The following is a 26,501-nucleotide window of genomic DNA, read 5'->3' as shown; positions in this document are numbered from 1 at the left end:
GAAATTTATATTTACCTTTGGTGGGAAAGATCAGAAAATCTGTGGTTAAAGATGCAATACATGACCATCTAGATAGGAAGGGTATCACATCATGGGTTCGTGAAGGGGAAACAGGAACCAATCTAGTTAATTATTATGGCAAAGTTATAAAGCTTTTTATATTTTACAAAGTTATAAAGCTTTTTATCGATTCCCCATGGAAGGTTGTTATATAAACTGAAGCAAATTGAGATTACTGGTAAGTTCTATCACTGGACTAAGGGTGGCTTAAAGAGAGTATCCATAAATGGGCACTCCTTACAGTGAACCAGTGAAGTCCTTCGGAGATCAGTAGTGAACTGTTTATATTTCTCATTATCCTTAATGACATTGATGGGGGGGGGGCGCAGGTTAAGTTGCCAAGGACACTTTGCTTCAGAATGACTTAAAATGGTCTAGGAGAAAACCAAAAAAATAAAATAAAAAATAAAATCAGCGTGTGTACCCTGTACGCACGAAAAATGCTTTATTTTGTATGAAAACATCTATGGCGGCACTACAGAAAAACCGTTTAAATTTTTGAACGGTTTGATCGAAACTTATTTACTTACGCTACTTAGAAGGTTGATGTTGATCAAAATCTTGAGAAGCAGATTTTATTAAAGTCTGTATTTTATTCTTGCATAATATTCTGCTATTATTCTTGCATAATATTCTGCTATTATTCTTGCATAATATTCTGCTATTATTCTTGCATAATATTACTACCCGCTGCTTAATCTACCGAATCAACGTTAGTGACTGAGTTGGAGTAATTTAGGAAGTGACGTCATTTGCGTCATTTAAAATCTAATTTCGAGAATAAAATCGAGATCTGAACAGACCGCAGTTCTGTTCAGGTCTCGAGACCATGCTTGAAGAAAAGACAAAGAGCTTCTAGAAAGGGTTTCCAAGATGAGAAACCGTTTTGATGAGGGCTAATCGCTGCCCATAAGAACCTCGTTCATTCTGCTGAAAGAAATCTGATCTGAAGAATGAATGAGGGAAGTATATTTTTATGATAGAAGGGAGGAACCAGAGAGCACAAATACAAAATTTGGTAGATACAGAAGGCTGGATCTCACTTAGAGAAGAGTGCTGTAGATTATCGGAATAAATTGCCTGCCAGAGGTTGTGGCATAGAATTTGGCGACATTCTAAGCGTAATTGGATAGCCACTTCTTGACTGCAGGGAAGTATGAGTGGTAGAGAAATCTCCTGCCTTCCCATTTTGAAAGAATTAGAAAAAGTCCATTTCCATGCATTTAACCATTATAATTATAATGCAGTACTAACAATAATAAATATTAAGTTAGTTTTGTATGGCTGAGTTGCTGACCATAGATGTTAAAACATCTATGGCGACACTAGAGTAAAATTGATTGGTAACGAAATTTTCTTACGGTAATGGAAATGACACAATTGATTGTTAACGAAATGTTTTACGGAATTTACGCAATTGACATAATTTCCTTCCTATTAGGTGGCTGCTTGATTTTAAATGATGCAAATGATGTCATTTCCTAAATGACGCCAACTCGCCACTAATGTTGATTCGGTAGAGTAAGCAGCGGATAGTAATATTATGCAAGAATAAAATGCAGACTTTAAAATCCGCTACTCAACATCAACCTTCTAAGTACCGTGTAAGTAAGTTTCGATCAAATCGTTTTACTCCAGTGCCGCCATAGATGTTTTCGCATAAAATAAAACATCTCTCGGGCGTACAGGGTACACACGCTGCTTTTTTTTTTTTTTTTTTTTTTTTTTTATCATGAAAGGAATTGAGGGCAACTGCGGAATAGATATATGAAGTTATAAATTAGGTTGAATAATTTAATTTAAAAGCTCGGAATAAATCTGCTTCGCCAATACTTCATAATATCTGCCACTTAAAATAAAATATAGTAATAAAAAACAGTCACGGCTAATTAATTTTTAGTTTCGACATAAAAATCCTTAATGTATCCGTTAAGTGTTTATTACCAAATAAACTGACAGAGAAGGTTAAGTTAAACAGTTCGCTGAAAACTGCAGATTAAAATTTGTTACAAAAAACGTAATGAAATCATCTTCTTATGTTTCCAATTAGCAGAGATAAATTACTAAATTGTTTTCATGAAAAACTTGAATTTCTGTAAAAATATGCGACCGTGACACAATTAGGATTATTATCCACTTCATGCCTCTGCTATTTTGTTTGCATTATTTCATTAAAATTGAAGTGTTAATCCACAGTTTTTATTTACATATTTCATTAATTTTTCTCATTAGGAAACTGCGTTAATCATTGATTTACGCAACAACTATTCACCTTCTAGTAGCCGTCTTTTAATTTGTTCTTCTGTGAAAATTCAACAGAAAAAAGTAAGTTTTAAATTAAATTTTTGTAATTCTCATCCTTCATGGATTTCTGCATTGTTTCCTTTCTCACTCAAAGAATGAGAAATAGAGTAAAAAAAGCTTTGCGCACCAGTGTCATTTTTAGACTAAATTATGCAACATTAATCACGAATCTGGTGACTAGCCTTTGACTGTTCCCTACAGAGGGAAAGGATATAATAATAAAAAAAAAAATCATAAACTTGATGAAATGCGGCACAATGTAATATAGTTTTTGATTGCAGAATGTAAGAATAAAGAATTCTCTTTCTGTTTAGCACATACTTTATTATCGTACGTGAATCTCATCTGATTAATTTAACCTAGTTATATTTGCAGCTTTGTGTCTACAGTGTAGTGTGACAAAATTGCTAAGGCCAATCCACACACAACATTTCAACGAAGTGACAAAAAATTATATATACTCAGTGATCACTGAATTATGACCACCTAACTAAAACTGTACCGTGTTGGGCCACTGTTCGCAAGGATAGCAGCCGCTATTCGCTTACGAACTTGTTTCCCACACTTGTTCGGTGAAAAATCGTAATTAATAATTAAAAAATAATAATAATAAATAAATTTTGCAAATCTGTAGCGTATACCACTTTTGTATCATTGTCATTATAATTTAAAAAAAAAATTTTTTTTTTTTTTTTTCGGTTATTAATATATTGGCATAGACTAATGTGAGAACGAACATGGGAAACACGAACTTTTTCACAGGGTCAGGCAGGGCTGTATTTTGTCACCTCATCTTTTTAATCTTTTATGCCGAAGATATCACGCGTGAAGCTTTGGAAGATTATTTAGAGACTGGCATCAAAATTGGAGGACTGGAGATAAACAACCATCGTTATGCAGATGATACTGTGCTAATTTGTAATTCTAAGGATCATCTTAAAGAAACTCTGAGGAGAGTATGTGAAGCAAGTAAGAAAAAAGGATCGTTTCTGAAATTGTGTAAAACTAAAATTATGGTGATTATCTCGGTTCCAGTAAAGTGAAGGTTATTGGGCAAAATATCGAAGAAGTTGATGAATTTGATTACTTAGGGTCAAGAATAAATAAAAATGTGACTGCTCAAAGGATGTGAAGAGACGACAGGCAATTGCTAAAACGTTGGTCCTGATCTGATAAAATTATGGGGAGATCATGATCTGCCCCTAAAGACGAAACTGAGAATCATTGATTCGTTAATTTTTCCAGTTGCCACTTATGGATGTGAAGGACGGAAACTGAAAAGAGTTGACAGGAAGAAAATTGAAATTGAGGCATTTGAAATGTGGTGATACGGGAGAATATTACGTATTTCTTACTTGAATCGAAGAACAAATGAGTGGGTATTGAATAAAACTGGCAGGCCTAAAATTCTTCTTCATAACATGAACAAAAGAAAAGTAAAGTTTTTTGGTCATATAGTAAGAAGGGAAAACTTTCTGTTGAAGAATATAATGGAAGGAAAAATCGAGGAGAAGAGGTGCAGAGGAAGATCTGCAACTAGGTGGAAGGATGGGATCAGTGAACTTCTGGGCATGACACTTTGCGATGCTGCTCGTATAGCACACGATCATTGCAGTTGGAGGAATTTGTTGGTGGCCACAACAGTTCCTCAGGGAGCTTTTTTGTGACTGGAAGAAGAATAGACTAATAATCAAATAGGCCGCGGAACACTTTATTTTGGCGTGCTTTGCATAGAGAAGTATGCGTAGAGGTAATGACGTCTAAGAAAAAGTAGCAATGTAGTGATATGCGATTTAGCCTGGAGTACAGGGGTTGAGGGAGAGGAGGAAGCGAACCGATATCATAACTAAACTCACTTCTTTGTATAACTTTTTTTTTTTTTGATAATTATCAGTATTTCGAAATATTATTATTAAAATAAATGAAAATGTATTTGTAGTTGAAAAAAGGAACTTTAAAAAGAGAAGAAAAGTACTTCCAGTAGTGCAACTGTGGTCGATGAAAACGAACACAATATTGTCACACATCAAAGTGATGAACAATCGCAGCCTTTTGTTCCCAAAAATCCGAAGTAAAAAAAAACAGGAACCAAGTAATAAAACACCAAATCGAAATTATTATTAATGACAGTTATTTGAATTTCGGCTTTACATGTGTTGGAAATAAAGATGCTCCTGATGTACAGTGCGTCATATGTAATAAAATATTAGCAACATTTCTTTGGCTGCCTCTAAACTTGTGTTTCGTAAGTATTCTGTGAATATCCTGTGAGATGAAAAGTCTTCCGTGACTAAAAAAGTTTGGGAAACGCTGGCCTAGGCATTGATTCCACTAGACGTCTCAAGACGTCCGTAGTGATTATAGCCATGCTGCCTACAAGGCTTTCCGCGGTGTCGGAATAGTTGAGTTGCGTGTCCATATGCCTCACTTACCGCTCCAAAACATCCACAGGTGCTCAATTGGATTGAGATCAAGCGAATTTGGAGGCTAATCAAGATAGGTGATGTTTTCACTGTGTTTCTCGAACCACTCGTGCACAGTGCGGGCCCGATGACATAGCACATTATCGTCTTGGAAGATGCCTGAATAGTAGGCACCAAGCACGATGGGTCCATGGACGCGTGTTGCTTGTGTCACACAAGAAGACATATGTCGGCCTGTTACGCCAGATATTTGGACTCGTCTGATTAGCACACTCATTTCCACTCCTCCAGTGTCCAACCAGCGTGTTGCTGGCACCACAGAATTCGCCGTCGACGATGATCAGTGGTGAGGAGAAGGTGTCTTTTAGACCGTCTGTTGTGGAACCCCATACGTCTAAGTTTGCGGACATCGTCATTTGAGATATTGTTCTTGAACTCTCCATATTGTATTCAGATGTAAACTGTCGCACAGTGGCCTGCTGTTGAACTCGTACAACGCGCTGCACCCTTCGCTTACCACGAATATCCAACTTGCATCCTTGCGTAATCCTTGACAGTTCTGTCGGCGGGAGTGGTTTGACCTGTTCGTCACCATTCTTTGTGCACCTTAACCACGGTGGGCCGTGAGCAACTGGCAAGACGTGCTGTTTCCGATATGGAAGCACCAACGCACGAGCTACCATAATTATACTCCGCGATATATTTACTACATCCCATAACTGCTACTTTATCACTTTGACTTACACGACAAGATACAAATCACCACTGCTCTGGAGTAGGAAGCTGCTCGGTTTTTATCCTCCAAGTTATGTGGCATAGTCCATTTCATCATAATCATGTGATAATGCATATTAGAAATTTTACAGTTCTTTTGTTTTCATTTGTTCTCCTCGGCATTAGACGAACAAATCAAATTCCCCTCCTGCCGGAAAAAAAAAGCAAGTAGCTATGATTATGGTGGGCTCAAGATTGCCAACGCTAAACAGTACAGGACTGGAAAATATACACCATTAATCCCTGCAGTTGCTGATTTAATGGTGTGTAGAGTGTTCTCTTGATGCACAGCGTGTCCACTGATACCACTGAAGCAACATTTGGATGCCACAGACTCTGGAAATTGTTTCCGACTAGGCACAAACCTTCATTATTCATATGTGATTGGGTACTTCAACGGGATAATGTACGTAACTGCTGACGAGGCACCACCAAATACGGAGGATGCGGAAAGGTCAGGGAATGACCACTGCATATCCCGGAGCAATATGGCCTTAGTTGCTAATGCTCCTAAAAACCAAATAACAAACAAACAGACAGCTGACGAGGCAGTTACCTATTCGCGTTTTAATGTAACTGAACTAAAATCAATCAATCGCGATTGTTCCAATTTTATTTTAGGTCCTAGCCACTAAAATCCCAGGAAAGTAAGTGGCAGGACCTGCCAGAGTACAATTGACTCACTGGTAACACCCGGCTAGCCTCCACTTGGCGAGGTATGGGCAACGTCGGGTCCCAGTAGGGGCCTGGTGCCTGTGGACCGTCACCTCCCTCCCTGCCGGGTGTGGGAGAAAAGGGTTGCACTGCACAAGAGAGTGCAGAGACTAGACGTTTTTTCGGAAGCCGATAAGGTAGAACTTTATTTATTGATTTGAAATTATTGTTTTTGATTTAAAATTAGTAGTGTAGTATTTATTTGCAATTCCTTGATTAATCTGGCGTATTTGTTTGTGATTGAAGTATGAGGTATATTGAGGCTCTAGCGGCTCCTGGGATTTCTCCCATCTCCGCGAATGTTCTATGTATCGGTGACAGTATCCTGTCAAAGCCAGAGATTTAGAAGTGTGTGGGTCATGAATAGTGTTATATGTTGTGCCCACTGTTTATCCGGCTTATTGGCCACCAGGCCCCTAATGGGACCCGACGTTGCCCATACCTCGCCACGTGGAGGCTAGCCGGGTGTTACCAGTGAGTCAATTGTACTCTGGCAGGTCCTGCCACTTACTTTCCTGGGATTTTAGTGGCTAGGACCTAAAATAAAATTGGAACAATCGCGGTTGATTTTAGTTCAGTTACATTAAAGCGCTAATATGGGGTTTGACGCTGAAGGCCTCTTTCTGAAGTGCCTAAAAGGTTGGGCGAAATTTTTTTGGTGTATTTTAAATTTGGACATGTAGAGCTATACACTGTGCAAGAGAAAGTGATGGGAGGGGAGAGTGAAGGCTGGGGGGTGAAATAGGAAGAAGAGGGTCGATAGGGTAGGTGACCCTATCGACCCCCTTCGGTAGATTCGTGGTGCATTAACGTCCACAGTATAGCCATGTTATGTAGAGGGTATTCCTTTCTCTATGTTCATTCCCCTGCGCGTGATCTCTAACTCAAGGGGGAGAGCCCCGGCCAAGACCTGCAATGCGTGGGTACTGGTTGTTCTACAAGCACGTGTAACTGTCAGTAGGATGGTTCTTTGCGTTGCATCAAGGATGCGTCGGTTTACTACAGTTGCAGTTTTGGGAAACCATATCGCTGAGGCGTAAGTGATGATCGGTAGAAAGGTTGTTTTATATTAATCTAGTTCTTGTAATTGCTTAAAAAACCAAAGTCGACTTCTGCTGGTATTGTGTTGTATCAATTAAAATCTTCTAATTTTGCCGCCATTGTTTTTGTATTGGTATGGGAGATACTTGGAGGTTTCTACCTAGCTTTGTAGCAGTGCAATCAGTATTAGAAGAGGCTTACAAAATAAATTTATAGCACTACATACGTGTTTTAATAACCTAACTTTATCACGTTATGTTATAATATTAGTGTCGTCCGTAAAGTATGACATTAATATTCGTAGAGATTTCAGCATCGGCAATTTGGCGTAGATATGTTGCTTGAACGTAGGTTGGCGATAGATAGACAAATTTATTGTCTATCATAACTACTTAGAATTTGCAAACGTAACGTATAGCGTAAGGAGGTACGAAATACATATAACCTAAGCTTGCAATATATATATATATATATATATATTGTAACTTCATAACATAACCGGTACATAGTGTTATCATTGCATTAGGATATATGTTTACATAGACTTTTTAATTATATTGAATTCGAACCGAAATCATGGCACAGACCAGAGCAAAAGGCTGAAGGTAGTGGGAGAGACATGGCTTGGGGGATAACTGATCAGGTGGGAAGTTGTGCTCTGAATCACAGCCTTGTGAAATATACTACATGTTTCTTGTTTGCAGGACTATCAGGAACGGGACATGATATTACCAAGGGGGGATGTTTTTGTGTGTCCTCGATCTGAAGCTTAAGCGCCAATTCAGCGTTGTTGTGGACCTTAATGAGAGCTTGAAAAACAATGTGGATGCTCTTGAAGGATTTAATTTGGGGGCCCATCAAACTCTCAGCTGTCCACCCCAATTCCAGAGCTTGCACTTGATCATGAAGCAAATACACACTAGCAACACCCAAAGCAGAATGCGCTGTCCCATAGGAGCTAGTCGTTGTCGGTGACTATATTGTCAGGGAGACGGGAAATATAATGTGCATAAAAGAATTGGTGGAAGAGAAATGGAAGAGAAATTGTTGAAGTTAAACATAAGAAAGGTACTGGGGTAGATGGAATCTATCCAATTATATTAAAGGAGGCAGCAAAGGAAGTAAACAAACCCTTAGCCTTAATTACCAGAACATCCTTGGATTCAGGGGTGATCCCCCACTGACTGGAGAAGTGCAAATATATCCCAAATTCACAAAGGGGGATCAAAGAGTGACACGAGTAATCACAGACCTGTTAGTTTAACTTCTGTTCCAGGAAAAATAATGGAGTCACTGGTTAAAGATGCATTGCAGGATCATCTAGACAAGACTGCAGTTATAGTTCAGACACAGCATGGGTTTGTTAAGGGGAAATATTGTCTGACCAATTTGATTGGATAGTACGATGTGGTCACAAAGGAACCGGATGCAAAAAATAATTTTGATATCATATACTTGGATTTCAGGAAAGCTTCTGACACTGTTGCACATAAAAGACTGCTGTACAAATTGGAGCAGTGCGGCTCTAACAGAAAGTTGCTACTATGGATAAAGGGAAGGTTGAGTGGGAGAAGATAGTGTGGTAATCAGGGCTGGATTTTGGTGTTGCTAGACCCTAGGCACTTCCCGAAATGTGCTAAAGGGGGGGGGGGGGTAAATGCTTTTACCCTTTCTGTTTTAACAATTTTATTTTAACCCTTTGGCTGCGAATCACGTCAATTAACGTGACTCAAGTTTCAACTAGAATAAATGATAAACCACCTCAATTGACGGAGCGACCATCACTTTGATTCTTCTAGTTTCAAGAATAGTTGCTAGATAGCGTATGCGTATTGAATTGAAGCTCCTAGAGTCGATTTCACGACTCTAGGAGCTTCAATGAGATATGTTTTCTCAGCTCGTTTTTCGGTAGTCACAGTGAAAAGAGGGTTTTTTTTTTTTTCCCCCTTCCTTCGTATGTCCTAGGTACTGTGCCTAATGGGAAATCCGGCCCTAGTGGTAATTAATGGACACTGCACTGCGAGGACTAATGTTATTATTGGAGTTCCGTAGGTTTCGGTGTTGGGCCCATTGTTGTTTTCAAAATTTATTAATGATATTGATGAAGGTATATCAGGCTTAATATCCAGGTTTTCTGATGAAACAAAGGTTGGCAGGGTTGATAATGGCAATAACAACAGTATGTTATTGCAACTACAACAGGATCTAGAAAAGTTTGGTAGACGAGTTGAGAAGTGGAAACTGAAGTTTAAATTGATAAATGCAGAGTACCCCATATTTAGCAGTAACCCCAGAGTAACATACCAACTGCGTGGTACTACACTCGGGCTAATGGAGAATGAAAAAGACCTGAGGTATGAAGTTCTGTAAGCAGTGCAGACAGGATTTCAGGGCAGCACATGGGGTTTTGCTACTGATATACAGGAATTTTGGTAGCAGGGATAAGGAGGTGATTATCCCTTTGTATAAGGCAGAGACAGGCCACCCCTTGGGTACTGCATACAGGTCTGGAGGCCTCATTTTCGGAAAGATGTTGAGCTGTTGGAACGAGTACAGAGAAGAGCAGCGAGATTGGTGAGAGGAACAAAGGGGCGCTCTTACCAAGGCTTCCGTTCTGTAAATTGCAGAGTCAGGAAACTAGATACCTCCGAAGTGATCTAATTGAGGTGTATATGGCTTTTAATGGTTTCATCAAGCTCAATGCTGATGGGATTCTTTATCTTGCTCAGATTACGCACTTGAGGAGACATAAATTCGAATTTAGGAGAGATGGTTGCAGAATAGATGTGCGGAAATTTGCCTTTAAACAGCAAGTGTTTGATTGCTGGAACAAACTCCCGTCTGTCGTTGTGGAAGTTGATAGCTTAAATAAAGTGTAGATAGGAAGAACTACACATACTACTGGAGGGGATGAATAGGTGAAGTGGGTGTGTCCTTTTTTTTTTTTTTTTTTTTTTTTCCTCTCTTTTTGGTTGATTCTGTTTAAGCTTGCTTTCTTACATCATATGCCACTACTAATGCTAATGCTAAAATGCCATGTCACAAGGCCAGAATTGTAGAGAACTGGTTCTAGGAATGAGGGTGAATTTAGTCAAAGCAGCCGTGGTCTTCCCAGTCACCAAATCTCAATCCAACTGAGTATCTGTGGGATGCTATGGAACGAATTCTTCACAGTGGAAATCCTCAACCAAGCAATTTGCAAAAACTGTGGGAAGCAACTGAGTCAAAAGTGTGCCTCAAGAATTGAGGCACACTTTCGATACTTCACTGAGTCCATGCCCACGACGAATTCACCCTCTTCTGAAGACTGAGGGGGGGGAGACTACTTGCTGTTAGGTAGGTGGTCATCCAGTGTGTTTTGTTTTATGTTTTATCTCTTTTATTTATGTGATGGACATGTATCGCTATTTAGCCAATACCTCTTAATCATGATTTTGGATAATTTAACAGGGAAGAATAGGAGGAAATCCTGTGGTGCTTTATATTTGCCTACGATAAGGCACTAATTGATATAAGGTTCTGAAGTCCAGTGGTTTTTGGAGATATTCTGAAGAGTAAAACAGAGCACAGTATATACCAAGTATAGTTTTAGAATGGTGAGAATAGAGGATCAGTCTGTGCACCGAATAATAAATTTCGGTATGTAGGTTCAGTTATACAACGGAATGGAGATTTTTACCAGGATACAACGAGTAAAACAATAGCAGGGTGGATTAAGTGGAGGCAGTTAAGTGGGGTCTTGTGCAACCTGTAAGTACCAGTAAGGCTTAAATGAAGATTTTATAGGACAGTGGTGGGACAAGCACTGATGTATGGAGCAGTGTTGGCCAGTAAAGAGACAATGGAAACTGAGGTTACTTGTAACAGTGACGGGAATGTTGAGGTGAATGTGTGATGTTACAAGAAAGTACAGCGAAGAATTAGTTCATGAGGGGGAAATCTAAATGTGAAGCAGACTGTTGTAGTAGGGTTTTCGGAGCATCAGCGACTAAGGCCATATTGCTCAGTGTACACTGTCTGCAAACTGCGTATGTTCTGAGATCGATTTTCTGTTTTGTTGGGGGAAAAACCTGAGTTTCCGAGAGAAACAACCATACCAGTGGGTATGGTTGTTTCTCTCGGAAACAACCATACCCACTGGTATGGTTGTTTTTGGAAAAAAATGCAAGAAAGACAACAGATGGTTCGGCCGACAGCCACACACGGCTCTTGCGAAGACGATCATAGAGATGCCGATGGATGGGGTATGAAGTAAGGAAGACCAAAGAAAACATTGTGCGAGACAAAGAAGAAGGCTATGGTAAAAAGAGGAGTGGTGAAGATCTGGTTCAAAGCAGGACCAAGTGTAGAAATAGGACTAGAAAAGCTGACCCCCAAGTAAATGGGATAACACTTAGGAAGATAAGTGTGGACTGGTACGAAACTGTAATTTATCGACCAGCTTGCTGTAATACTGTACTGATTCTAAAACTTCGTTACCATATTTAACGTGGACTACTACGGCGATTGAGATTTCTGTTACGACCAGTCAGGTTTTCACCTGTAACTTCTCATAGGAGTGGCCTGGATATGGAAAAAGCATACTAAAGGAAATTCGTGAGGTACAGAAATGATGAAGGAAACAACACAGACACAACAACGGAAAAAAATGGTACAGAGGGACTTTATTCAAAAATGGCAACATAGCACTGACTGCCATGATACAGATGCATCACTGCCAAAGATGGAACAAAGGGAAGAAGTGGTCCTCAGTAGGAGATATTGCCACTCCTAATGTCGATGCAGGCTTCGCACCGCCTGTCCATATTTAGAACAATGTTGTTGATAAGTTCTTGCAGTAACATCGTCTATTCCTCTGATAGCGCCATCTTCAGCCGGTGACCATTTTCTGGTGGGTGCGGAGACATGTCGACGATGCCACCTGGCCTCAGAAACGATCCAGCACATCATAGGGGAATGCAAGATCACCCAGACTGAGTACGCTCGTAGACACGACCAGTGCTGCTAGGCGTCTCCCCAGAGTGTCCCATATGTGTTCGATGGGATTTAGATCGGCGGAACGGGCATATCAATCCATACAAACAATGTCCTCACTTTCCAAAAGCATATCAACAGCTGCAGTGCGATGGGGAGTTGTGTTATCATCCATAAACACGAACTCGGTGCCAATGGCACCTCGGAACACACACACACACACACATGGGGAAGGATTACCTCAGTACAGTAGTATGCACTGGTTACAGTACCGCCTTCCAGTATCTGGAGTTGTGTATGTCCATCCAAGATAACGCCTCCCCAGACGAGAACACCTCGACAGCCACATCGATCCCTTTCAGTGGTGTTTACGGGATGATACCGTGTGACAACCTCTCGCCAGATTAGCTGACGGCCAGAATCGCTGCTGAGACTGAATCTTCTCTGATCAGCAAAGAGTACCTTAAGTAAAGATTTTGTGGTTTAACCTTTAGAAATAGTGTTGGATCTTAAGTTTTGCACACACGTATAATAATGGAGTATCCTAATCACAGAGAAGTAACTACAAATTCTGCCCTTCCCGAGAGATTTTTGAATGATCCCGTGTGATCTTTAACAAAACCATATCAACCGTCACCTTCCCGCACCACTCTTCGATGTTTCCTATACAATAGCAAACCTGTCGGTATAGTAAATTTTGCCTCTGCCAAATTAACACAGTTTAATGTCTAAAACATATTTATTTCTCAAAGGTATCTATATGTTTCGTATTTAAAACATATTACCCATTAAAAAAATATATATATTTACGAATGAAACGTGACAAACTTCATGTTGATAGCCCAGCAAGTGAATTTTTCACAACACATACGTGTTTTTTTTTTTTATTGTGTTCTTGATTTTAGGACAAAATAACACCTTGCAAAAGTAGTAAATGTCGCTTTTTTTTTTTTTTTTTTATGGAAACCCCAAACGCGAGAGGTATTAGAACCTATAGTACTTAGTACCGTGCTTGAGTATGAGACTGAGGAGACGAAAGAAGATATTTGTTGACATTGGCCTTGAACTTCTGTAGATTGTAATATTCAGGAAATACGTATGAAGGAAGGTTCTTCCAGAAAACGGCAGTTGAAGGAATAAATGATGAAGATGAAAAGTTGGTTCTGTGAGTTTGAAGTTGGACAGTAAATGGATATTGGTTGGTGGCGGCACGTGTTCGGACTGTTTTGAAAGAGAGAGAGAGAGAGAGACAATTATAGAAGCCAATTCAGAAGAACAGTGCCCGTGGAAGTATCTGTAGAAGAGGCATGCAGCAGAAACAGTACGTCTATGAGACAGCAAGTGGAGAGACTGTTAGAGATGAATCATTGATTAACTTAACTGCCCTCTTATGCATGGAATGAAGAAGCCTGAGAGAGGTTTGGGGGCAAACCCAGATGTGCGAACAATATTCCATGGTAGGGCGGATTTGCGATTTATACAGAGTGAGCAGCTGTTTGGAAGAAAAGTAACGACGAGAGCGAAAGAGAAAACCAAGTTTTTTTAGATGCAGAGGAAGCAATATTTGTAATGTGCTTGTGCCAAGAGAGATTAGAAGTCAGGGTATTCCCAAAAGAGATATATCATTTTGCCAAGAATTCGGAGTGTCACCAAAGATAACCATAGGAGCAGAAGAATCCTTTTTGCGAGATATAACACAAGACTGAGTTTTATAAGGGTTGAAATCAACTAAGTTGTCTTTGCCCCACTGGAGAATTACCTGAAGATCGTTATTTAAGGAATTGGTAGCAGATTTTCGAGAAATTCAAGCTGATTGAGCAGGGCAAGGTTTTTCAAAATGGAAAGTGGAATGCAATGTGCTATCATCGGCAAACCTATGGATAGGATTTCCAGTCAATGGAAGAAGGTCATTAATATACAAGAGGAAAAGAGTGGGGGAAAGAACTGAACCTTGGGGGACACCGGAATTAGTGGACAGAGAGCCATCTACCATCACCCTCAGTGAGCGATCAGAGAGAAAACTGGATAACCAATTACTAAAAACAGTTGGCAAACCATAAGATGGAAGCTTGTTTAGAAGACCTTTATGCCAAACACGATCGAAAGCCTTTGAGATGTCAAGAGAAACTACTTGTGTTTCACCGAACCTGTCCATTGAATTAGTCCATGTAATGAATAACATAAAGCCAGAATATCACCAGTGGATCGACACTGACGGAATCCATACTGGCGATCGTGGATCAGACGGAAGGTTTCTGGGTAGTTTAAGAGTTGGCGGTTAATCGATTTCTCCATTACTTTAGAAAAAGTAGAAGTAATTGCAATGGGACGATAATTGGATCGGAGGGATTTGTCACCCTTTTTAGGAACTGGCTGGATATGAGCAAATTTCCAAGCAGAAGGAAAAACACCTTTGGAATAAGAAAGTGAAAAAAGGCGGCAAAGAATAGGAGTAAGTTCAGGAGCACAGGTTTTGAGAACAAGTGGAGAAATACCATCGGGACCTGGAGCTTTCTTAACATCAAGATTCGTCAAACTCCTTCTGACATCCTTTTGACGGAAGACCACAGGAGGCATTGAATGGAGCGTGTTGGGAATGGTGGGAAGTGTTTTACCAAGATCATTAATATATGAGTTGGAAGAAAGAATGGGATTCTAGCTGGTCCGCTTTATCCTTGGCTGAAGTGACAACAGAACCATCTGGTTTGGACATAGGTGGGAGCAGAGATGGGCAAACGTTGCGGCCAATAGCTTTGGCAAGGGACCAGAATGCGCGGCTACCATTAGGGCAAGAAGCAAGTTTTCTGCTCTTAGCCCGTTAAAACTCTAGTTTGAACTGATTAATAACTGCTTTACAATTGTTGCGAGCTTTGGTATAGGCAGAAAATGAAACTGAAGAATTAGAAACAAGCCAATTAAGATATGCAACATTCTTCTCTTGAACAGCCTTAGCACATTTATTGAAAAACCAAGATTTAGATAAAGGATGAGATTTTAAAGTGGAGTGTGGGATAAAGGATTCCATTCCTGCAAGAATAATTTCACTGACACGATCTGAGCTAACGTTGACATCAGAAGTTTTGAAACAGTAATCCGAACAACGAAAAGAAGAAAAGAAGTCTCGCAGGTCATCCCATTTTCCATTCTTGTAACACCAAACAACACGATGTTGGGAATAGCCATGAGATAAAGGTTCCATTGGAGAAGAGACAATCACCAATTTGTGATCTGAAGTGCCTAAAGGACCTCTCACTTCGACCGTGCTTGTTTGTTTGTTTGTTTTGTTTTTAGGAGCATTAGCAAGTAAGGTCATATTGCTCCGGGATATGCGGTGGTCATTCCCTGACCTTTCCACATCCTCCGTATTTGGTGGTGACGGGCTGGAACCCGGGTCTAATCAAGAAGCGTGTGCTACGCACTGCTGCTCCTTACCACCTGGCTACGGAGGCGCCTCTTCGACCGTGTACTTAGAAGGGTTGTTTGTGAGAAAAAGATCAAGCGTATTGGCTATATGATTAGGATTGTCCGGTATTCTTCTAGGTAAATGAACAATCTGTGCAAGGTCATTAGTAATTGCAAAATGCTCAGCATCTCGACCAGCTGGGTCGGTGTGACTAGAAAATGGAAGCCAGCTGGAGTTGTGAACATTAAAATCACCAAGGAAAATTACCTGACTGTTATGAAAGTTGGACTGGAGAAAGTCAAGTTGCAAAGAGAGGAAGTCAAAGAGCTCCAAGTGATTTGTGGAGTTGGAAGAACGGTAGAGACAACAGATGAATTTGACACAATGAGGTAGAGAGATTTTAAGCCATAGAAGATCAAAGAGAGGAGATTCCAAATTTCCAAGTCTCTGACAGGGAATATCAGAACCACCTTTGAGGCGACAGGAATCATACAGCGAATAATTTGGGCATCTGAGATGAGCAGTAGTTGAATCAACCGATAACTGAGATTCTGTTAGAAAAAGTGCATGGGGTTTGGCAGACTGCAAGTGGAAATGGACATCGTTGAGATTAGAACTGAGACCACGTATATTTGTGAAATGAATTAGGAAGTGCTTGGGAGGTTTGGATCTTTTCGCATATAAGCTTGCTCTATTAGTTTGACTATTCACTGAGTATTCAATAGTAAGAAAAAGTGGATGGGACATGCAGTATGAAGTAATGAAATTTTTGGATATGGCGTACACACGGTAAGAATATACCCAGATCCTTGACATAACGTGGCCTCGACAATGCTCCCCGCATACACACTACTCGGACTCTCTCCCATCACTATCTGGCAGAGTAGAGGTAGGAAGATTATACACTAGCTGATTCTGAAGGCTCCTAGAGAGTTACCAATAGGTTTGGTCCGGTGTACTAACTAGCGGCCGACCTGCGAACACCGTTTTAGAGCTGTACCCTCGAAATGTAAGGAATATTGGATCGCGCCACGATGTTCATCATAACCCCAAAAGTCAATAATCATACTGCATGATGGAAGAGTTAGGGATGGGCTGACCGGAACTTAGCTCTAGAGACTAAACATGGGTTCCACCACTTCAAGCCTCCAATAAGCAGAGTGGTGGTTTTGCACCGGTTGATGAGAGTCTATAGCTTATGGCTAATCTGGTTTCGCAATTCTGTTAGTTGTCTCTAAATGTTGAAGGGTTCAAAATTGGGCATTTTATGTAACACACTAGGGCGAGTATTCAACTGAGGGTGGCGTACACTCAATCATAGGGGTGTCTAGAACATATGGAGGTTTTTTGTATTTTTAATATTAGTAATGTGCAAGGCTTATCGGCAGCATTTTTGTTGCGAGTTAGATAGTCTGATTGAAGCGGATAATAAAGAAGTAGTCAAACTGAATCACGCGGTATTGAGTACAACACTACCTTTTAATTTTCTTAATTTGGCAATGTTTCTCGTTAATGATCACCAACAAAAGATATTACAGCATATTATTGCCAGGGAAATTTGGAAGCGTCGGAAAGTTGAGAATCATCTATGCTAACGGAACTTTTAAATGTTGTTCTGCAATATTTGGCCTATTGTTATTTACTTTCAATATATTTTAAAATTCTTTATTAAAACAAAAAAAAAAAAAAAAAAACTTAAACATATAAAGAAGCGTTTCGGCAGCTAAGTGCCCTGAAAATAAACTTTTACCCACAAATGGTTTTCGTTGATTTCGAAAATGCCATTAATGTAGCTATTCCTGCCATTTGGCCTCGTGTCAATTAAAGGATTATCGGTTTCATCTCGGTCAAAGTTGGAGGAAAATCATTTCGCCCAACTAAATACTATAACGCAAGGAAAAATATCGATCTGGAAACAAATAGTGCTCGAGACTGTGACATTCCACCGACAATGTGAGCTGAACTTGCATCCAGAAAAATCAGCACCACCAACGATTGTGATTCTCTTGAAATTAAACTCCATATTTTACAGTTCAGACAACAATATTTTTCAGTTCTTGGATATGCTGATGAAAGTACAGTACGAAATCTATAAAAGGTTACGTAGCTTATGTAAAAATGCGATTAGAAATTAAACAAAAAAAATGGACAATTTATCAGGAAAGAATGAACCGAGCCACAGTGCGATATTTCATGGCGCCTCCGTAGCCAGGAGCAGCAGTGCGTAGCACACGCTTCTCGATTAGAATGAGGTTCGAGCCCGTGACCACCAAATACGGAGGATGTGGAAAGTTCAGGGAATGACCACCGCATATCCCCGGAGCAATATGGCCTTAGTTGCTAATGCTCCTAAAAACCAAATAACAACAGCGATATTTCATTCAGAACACGCTGAATCTCGTATCGCCACTAACAAGAAGGATGAAGAAACAATGAAATGTATACAGACTACTTCATATTTTATTTTATACAAGCAATATTGTGAAATGTATTATTGTGTTTAATGAGTTACATTACTGAAACTGTCCTGTATTATTGCAAATCTGACTTTCTATTAGTATGAAGGAGCAATACCGAAATGTTTTATTCTTAAAAAAATTTCACTCCGCGGAAAAAAGATATTTAATTTCTGTCGTTTTTTATTGTTAAAAGAAGTATGTATTATAATTTCACAGAAATACCTGTATAATATAGGTATTTCTGTGAAATAAAACAAATAAACTGTATATATGGGGGATAAAGGATGAAAAATCGATGTCCCGCATAGGAATACTACGGATCACTTTCTTTACCCTAGACGCTAATGCGTGTTTGTTGTTTGTTATTTGGGGCATTAGCAACTAAGACCATATTGCAACGGGATATGCGGTGGTCATTTCCTGACCTTTCCGCATCCTCCGTATTTGGTGGTGACGGGCTCGAACCGCGATCTAATCCAAAATCAAGAAGCGTGGGCTACGAACTGCTGCTCCTTCCACCTGGCTACGAAGGCGCACAGACCCTAATGCACTATATAATAATATCAACAGCAATAACGTCATAATCAGAGATAATCTGAACATCAAAAAAGGACGTTTAGTTTTCATAATAGTAGTAGCAATAATAGTTTTACATCTAGAAAACAAATCTACCTTTTAGCCGAATTTACTCAATTTATAAAGATATCAGTGGAATGCTGTTGTGTTAAATTCAAATTACACAATAAAACAAGAGGCGCCTGACAATATAACAAATAATGTTACTTAAAATATAGTAATTTGTAGTGTTTCAAAACTTCTGATGTCAACGTTTGCTCAGATCGTGTCAGTGGAATTATTCTTGCAGGAATGGAATCCTTTATCCCACACTCCACTTTAAAATCTCGTCCTTTATCTAAACCTTGGTTTTCCAATAAATGTGCTAAGGCTGTTCAAGAGAAGAATGTTGCATATCGTAATTGGCTTGTTTCTAATTCTTCATTTCATTTTCTGCCTACACCAAAGCTCGCAACAATTGTAAAGCAGTTATTAATCAGTCCAAACTAGAGTTTGAACAGGCTAAGAGTCGAAAACTTGCTTCTTGCCCTAATTGTAGCCGAGCATTCTTGTCTCTTGCCAAAGCTATTGGCCGCAACTTTTGCCCATTTCTGCTCCCACCTCTGTACAAACCAGATGGTTCTATTGTCACTTCAGCCAAGGATAAAGCTGACCTGCTAGCATCCCATTTTTCTTCCAGCTCATGTACTGATGATCTTGGTAAAACACCTCCCACCATTCCCAACACGCTCCATTCAATGCCTCCTGTGGTCTTCCGTCAAAAGGATATCAGAAGGATTTTGATGAATCTTGATGCTACGAAAGCTCCAGGTCCTGATGGTATTTCTCCACTTGTTCTCAAAACCTGTGCCCCTGAACTTACTCCTATTCTTTGCCGGCTTTTTTCACTCTCTTATTCCAAAGGTGTTTTTCCTTCTGCTTGGAAATTTGCTCATATCAGGCAGTCCCTAAAAAGGGTGACAAATCCCTCCCATCCAATTATCGTCCCATTGCAATTACTTCTACTCTTTCTAAAGTAATGGAGAAATCAATTAACCGCCAACTCTTAAACTACCTAGAAACCTCCCGTCTGATTAATGATCGCCAGTATGGATTCCTTCAGTGTCGATCCACTGGTGATATTCTGGCTTATGTTACACATTTATGGACTAATTCAATGGAAAGGTTCGGTGAAACACAAGTAGTTTCTCTTGACATCTTAAAGTCTTTTGATAGTGTTTGGCATAAAGGTCTTCTAAACAAGATTCCATCTTATGGTTTGCCAACTGTTTTTAGTAATTGGTTATCCAGTTTTCTCTCTGATCGCTCACTGAGGGTGATGGTAGATGGCTCTCTGTCTTCTAACTTCTCCACTAATGCCGGTGTCCCTCAAGGTTCAGTTCTTTCCCCCACTCTTTTCCTCTTGTATATTAATGACCTTCTTCCATTGACTGGAAATCGTATCCATAGTTTTGCTGATGATAGCACATTGCATTCCACTTTCCATATTGAGAAACCTTGTCCTGCTCAATCAGCTTCAACTTCTCGAAAATCTGCTACCAATTCCTTAAATTCTGCTACCAATTCCTTAAATGCCGATCTTCAGGTAATTCTCCAGTGGGGCAAAGACAACTTAGTTGATTTCAACCCTCATAAAACTCAGTCTTGTTTTATATCTCGCAAAAAGGATTCTTCTGCTCCTATGCTTATCTTTACTGACACTCCGATTTCTAGGCAAAATGATATATCTCTTTTGGGGATTACCCTGACTTCTAATCTCTCTTGGCACAAGCACATTACAAATATTGCTTGCTCTGCATCTAAAATACTTGGTTTTCTCTTTCGCTTTCAGCGTTACTTTTCTTCCCAACAGCTGCTCACTCTGTATAAATCGCAAATCCGCCCTGCCATGGAATATTGTTCCCACAACTGGGGTGGTGCCCCCAAAACCTCTCTCAGGCTTCTAGATTCCATTCAGAAGAGGGCAGTTAGGTTAATTAATGATTCATCTCTAACAGAGTCTCTCCACTCGCTTTCTGATAGACGTACTGTTTCTGCTGCATGCTTCTTCTACAGATACTTCCATGGGCACTGTTCTTCTGAATTAGCTTCTATAATTTCCGCTCTCCCTTTCAAAACAGTCCGAACACGTGCCGCCACCAGCCAACATCCATTTACTGTCCAACCTCAAACCCACAGAACCAACTTTTCATCTTCCTCATTTATTCATTCAACTGCCGTTTTCTGGAACAACCTTCCTTCATACGTATTTCCTGAATATTACAATCTACAGAAGTTCAAGGCCAATGTCAACAAATATCTACTTTCGTTTTCTCATCCTCCAACCCAAGCACGGTACTAAGTACTATAGGTTCTAATACCTCTCGTGTTTGGGATTCACATAAAAAAAAAAAAAAAAAAAAATTATGTATTATACAATTAATGAAGTAAAAAAAAGTATAAAAGTACAAAAGGTAAAATTAAAATAAAAATGTACAAGGTAAAGGTAAAAATAAAATCTTATAATGCGCCAAAGTTAAACCTAATCCATACGAAAGCGATAACATTTCTGCACATTAAAAACAAAAACTTTAATACGCAGACGTCTTGAATAAAATTTGAAAAAGGTAAATGTGAAAAATTAAAAAAAATTGAGACTGTTATAAAATGATCCGTTCATCTTGCAGGTATCATGGAAGTTATATTTGAATCACTCGCAGAAATTGGTATTTAAAACGAATTTCAAAAAAAGTTATTTGGATCACCCATATTAAATTAAACAATTTTTTCTGCTGTGAATAATCATACAAATGGATATACAGTACTTATTTTCCTCCTTTCAAAGTTTTCGACTTTTTTGTTGAGCCAGCACAAATTTCATGATCCAAAAACAAAACTGGAATTGAATTCAGTCTCCCTTTTCTAATTTAACGTAAAGATTCATAATTAATTCCAAAAAGTAAAACCTTTTCGCCATGAACTTCTATAAATGAAGCAGAGACACTAACGGATGATGTCTTGATGAAGCTTTCTTGTTTGCTAAAAATTCAGTTCCGGTGTGAGTGTATGTGTGTGTTTCGTCCGTTTTGTTCTTTGCTTTCTCAAGCTAATTCTCTGGATGTCTGGTCTTGGTTGATTGTAGGGGTTTAGGCGCTTCAGCGACTTAGGCTATATTGCGCCGCGTATATGGTCTGTAAATCGAGTGTGTTCTATGGTCGATTTGCCTGTATACTGGACGAAAGACCCTAGTTTCCGAGAGAGGAAAAAACCATGCTACGCTCACCTAAGACAAACTAACTCAGCCACGTTGTGAAAAAAAGCCCATAAAAATTCCTGACATCATCGACGGGATTCAAACACGGATATTTTCCAGCTGGTGTTGAAAGGACGGCGATTCTACTAACTGTTCTACCGGCGAGGGCACTCTGGGGATACCGGATGACTGGATTTCCTTTTATTCTTCCTTTTATAAGGTTAACTGATTTCCTTTTTTCATGGTGCATTAGCACTGCTATAAGAGTTAGCTTCAAATAGAGAATACAATTTTCTTCCAGGTTACAATTTTTCACATGATCACTTTTAAGTTTAACATAATTTCCAGGTTTTGTCTATCCTTTCCTATATTTTCGTTTAATACAGGTTCTTCATCTGCACATGCTATGCTTACATCCATCGCTGTTGTAAGTTTCCTATCTCAATATCATCAGTATTTGTTTGTTTGTGTGGGATTTACAGCGCAAGACTTTACAGGACTTTACAACGGTCATAATCCATCCGCCTATCATCAGCGTTGTTAGAATTTATAGCTTTGTGTGTTCTCATTTTTATCAGAGTTGTTAGACCTTATAGACTGTAACTTCCAATGGCCTCGAATGAGACAAATTTTTCGTCAAGAATGGTTCAATGGTCTGATCCCAGTGAATTCAAAACCTTTAAAAGAATTGCCTGCTGTTGCAGCTTTATATTACGCTGCATAAAACACTTTTCCAAATCGAGACTTAACTTTAGAATGGAGAAAGAGGATAGTTTTATAAAAATGTTTCCTAATCATAAAATGTTTCAGCGGTTTAAACACAGAACAGTCAACAAGTCGGAGAACGTGAGTTTTGTGTGGTGGCAAGCAAGAAAGTAGTTCGATTTGATTTCCTTGTATTCTAGGGCTGATAAGGAACAATGTGATAGATTCTATCAATAACGTTTTGCTGTTTTGTACTTTAACCACAAAAAAAGGAATTCCTATTGGTATAGACCAACAGTGGGCAAATGCGGCTCTTCGTTGAGTTAAGTGCGGCTCCCATTGAAAATTTAAATCCGTTTTTCTTTTATTATTATTTCAGAACTTTTTTCAATGAATCTTGTTAAATTAACTAAGTAACTAATATTTTGTTATACGGATTTTATGTTATGTTTATTTTTTTTTTATGTCTAGATATTTTGCTATTTTTATTTTGATTATAAATAAATCTGCACTCATTTACACTGCTGGCACCATCAGCAGACTTGTATAACACTACACCGGGAGTGGGTAGAAAATGTGACCAAACCTCCCATAAGAGTTTCAATTTCAAACTTTGGAATTAAATTTATTTAAATTTTTTGATAACATGACCTCAGAAAATATCAAAAAACGAAAATACGAACAAGAAAATAGAAACTTTCAAGAAGAATGGGTAGAAAATTTTGCTTTTATTGACAATAATGGAAAGTCATTGTGTCTTACTTGTAAAGTTACAATTGCAAACTACAAAGTAAGTAATTTACGTCGACATTACGAAGGAAGTCATCCCCACTTTTCAACTCAATATCCACTCAAAATAAAATTGCGAACAGAGAAACTTAAGTCCTTGCAATCTGGTCTTCATAAGCAACAAGGACTCTTGTCTTCTTTTAGTCGCGAAGATGACAGAGCAAACGAAGCTAGTTTTTTGATAGCTTGGAATATTGCTCGTGCCAAACGTCCATATGGAGAAGGAGAATTTATTGAAAGAAACTTGGAAGAAGTGGTTAAAGTTTTGGATCCAGATAATACAAAACTGCATAAATTGATCGCACAGGTTCCTATGTCACGCCGTACAACTGAGCGTTGTATTGGTGCAATTAATAAAAATGTTGAAAATAGTTTGATGTGTGATTTGAAAAATTGTACAGCATTTAGTTTAGCTCTCGACGAGTCTACAGACATTCAGGACGTTCCACAATTGGCCGTTTTTGTCCGCTATGTATCTGCAGACGTAAATGTTAGACCTAGTAGCTCTTATCGAAACAACTCGTGGTATAGATGTTAGAAATGCGCTTGATGAAGTGATGAACAGGTTTGAATTGCCTCGTGATAAACTTGTAAGTGTTGCGACTGACGGAGCGCCTGCAATGATAGGGTAAAACCAAGGTCTCATTGGTCTTTTAAACAACGATCCTAAAATTCCACGTTTCTTACCTCTTCCAGGTTTCTTACCTCTTCACTGCATAATTCACCGCGAGCATCTCATAGCGAAGTACTTCAAATACGGAATTGTGTGGAACATTGTTTTGCAAATTGTGAATTTAGTTAGAAAAAATGCCAAAACACATTGTCAATTTAAGAACTTTTTAGAAGCGTTGCGAGTGAATGACGAAACAGATGAATTGCCCAATGATTTATCCCTATGGTGTGTTGTAAGATGGCTGTCAACTTACAATGTTTTGGGCCGTTTTGTGGAACTCCTAAATCCCATCATAACATTTACAAAAAAAAAAAAAAACCCAGAATTAGAAAATGAAACTTGGCTTTCTGACTTAATGTTCCTTACAGACATTATAGAATATTTGCAAACACTTAATTTGGCTTTACAAGGAAAGGAAAAAATTATTATTGATTTGTCACAAACTGTATTTAGTTTTGAAGTTAAACTTCGGCTTTTTGTGTCTTAAGAACAAAATATTTAATCATTTTCCACAAGTAAAAGCAAATATAATTAATATCAAAGAAGAAAAGTTAGACGAATACAAAGAAAAATTGGAAGAATTGCAAGCAGATTTCAAACATAGGTTTGAAGATTTGAAATCACATTTGCATATTTTGTGAACCCATTTATTTGTGATATTATTGAAGATGGGTTTCCAATTTCTGAAATAATACTTGTTGAAAAAGTGGCTGGGGAATTGGAGTTATTAGAGATGAAAGAGCACAAATCTACTTCTGTAATTGAATTTTGGAAACTCTTGCCAGAATCAAAATATCCACATTTAAAGAAAACTGCAGCGGTCTAATTTCAATTTTTGGTACAACATATTGCTGTGAATCTTTGTATTCCACAATGAAGTTCGTGAAGTCGAAATATCGTTCACAGTTGACCAATCATCATCTCACTGAATTGTTGCGAACAGCTTTAACAAATTTTACGCCAAGAGGGCAGGAGCAGCAGTGCGTAATACACGCTTCTTGATTAGACCGGGGTTCGAGCCCGTCACCACCAAATACTGAGGATGCGGAAAGGTCAGGGAATAACCACCGCAAATCCCCGGAGCAATATGGCCTTAGTTGCTAATGCTCCTAAATAATAACAACAACGCCAAATTTCAAAAATTTGACCAAAGGTCTTCGATAAATGTTATACTTTTAATTAATGCATTTTTATTATTAAAATTTTGAAATAATTATTTTGTATTTTCTTTCTCTTAATTATATTTTCTTATATAGGTATACACTTAAGACGTGTATAATATGTAATCATATTAATTAAATTAAATTAAATTTGAATTTGTGTAGTTAATACTATGTAACTATGGTGTGGCTCTTTATAATATATGAAAAACCGGAATGCGGCTCTCATTGACCTCATGCGTGCCCACCCCTGGTATAGACAGTCTGTCATAACGGCTCAACTCAAAACATCGTGATTTCTATTATTTATATTAATAAAATAATCAGGATAAAAAAAAAACTGAAAATAGTCCTATCCTTTGGCGTATACATGTGCATCCCCAAGTTCACTTTTTACATTTCCAGTACTATCTAAATTCTGAAATTACAGAAAGGTCATCTACTGCTTCAATGAAAGAGTTTTCACTAGAAGTTCGATACTAATAAAATAAGTGCCAAATGGAAAAAATGGACAGTCACCCTACAATTACAACTAATATTAGGCCACATGGTTCTAACTGCATCAGGACTCTGTAGTGAGAAAATTAAAAGGAAAAAAAAAAAAAGTTAAATACATCCAAATATCCATACTTCACGATCAACCAAACATTGATTCGACGTTTGTTAGCAGATGTAGCACACTAATCGAATGAGTTTTCTGTAATCTTCCCTCACTTACGGGATTCGGACCTGGGCCTTTTCCACTCAATGTGGGAAGGACGGGTGCTCATATGCACTGTGGGAGGACCACTGCAACCTCGACACGGACTGCGTACGATATTCTCTTCTAGAGTACTGTATCATACATAAATATGTTGTTGGTTTAGGGATTTATTAGGGGCATCGGCAACTATGGCCATAGTGCGCCGTAAAATATTTTTTTTTGTTTATACTTCGGGACGACCACACGAGCTCACAAGGTAGAGAGAGAGAATTTTTTTTTTTTTTTTTTTATGTGAACCCCAAACACGAGAGGTATTAGAACCTATAGTACCGTGCTTGGGTTGGAGGTAGAGAAGATGAAAGAAGATATTTGTTGACATTGGACTTGAACTTCTGTAGATTGTAATTTTCAGGAAATACGTATGAAGGAAGGTTGTTCCAGAAAGCGGCAGTTGAATGAATAAATGAGGAAGATGAAAAGTTGGTTCTGTGGGTTTGAAGTTGGACAGTAA

At 38.8% G+C, this 26,501-nt stretch overlaps 1 protein-coding gene across 1 annotated transcript in view; it reads left to right on the top strand.

The window, feature by feature from the left end:
• Positions 1–26,501, top strand: part of LOC150088404 (QRFP-like peptide receptor) — a 268,536-nt gene that overhangs the window by 89,396 nt on the left and 152,639 nt on the right. The window lies entirely within an intron of this gene.

Source organism: Mastigoproctus giganteus, chromosome 3 (genome assembly GCF_048544385.1).
Source record: "Mastigoproctus giganteus isolate SK-2022 chromosome 3, ASM4854438v1, whole genome shotgun sequence".
Taxonomy (NCBI): Eukaryota; Metazoa; Arthropoda; class Arachnida; order Uropygi; family Thelyphonidae; genus Mastigoproctus; species Mastigoproctus giganteus.
This window is presented reverse-complemented; position numbering and strand designations above follow the sequence as displayed.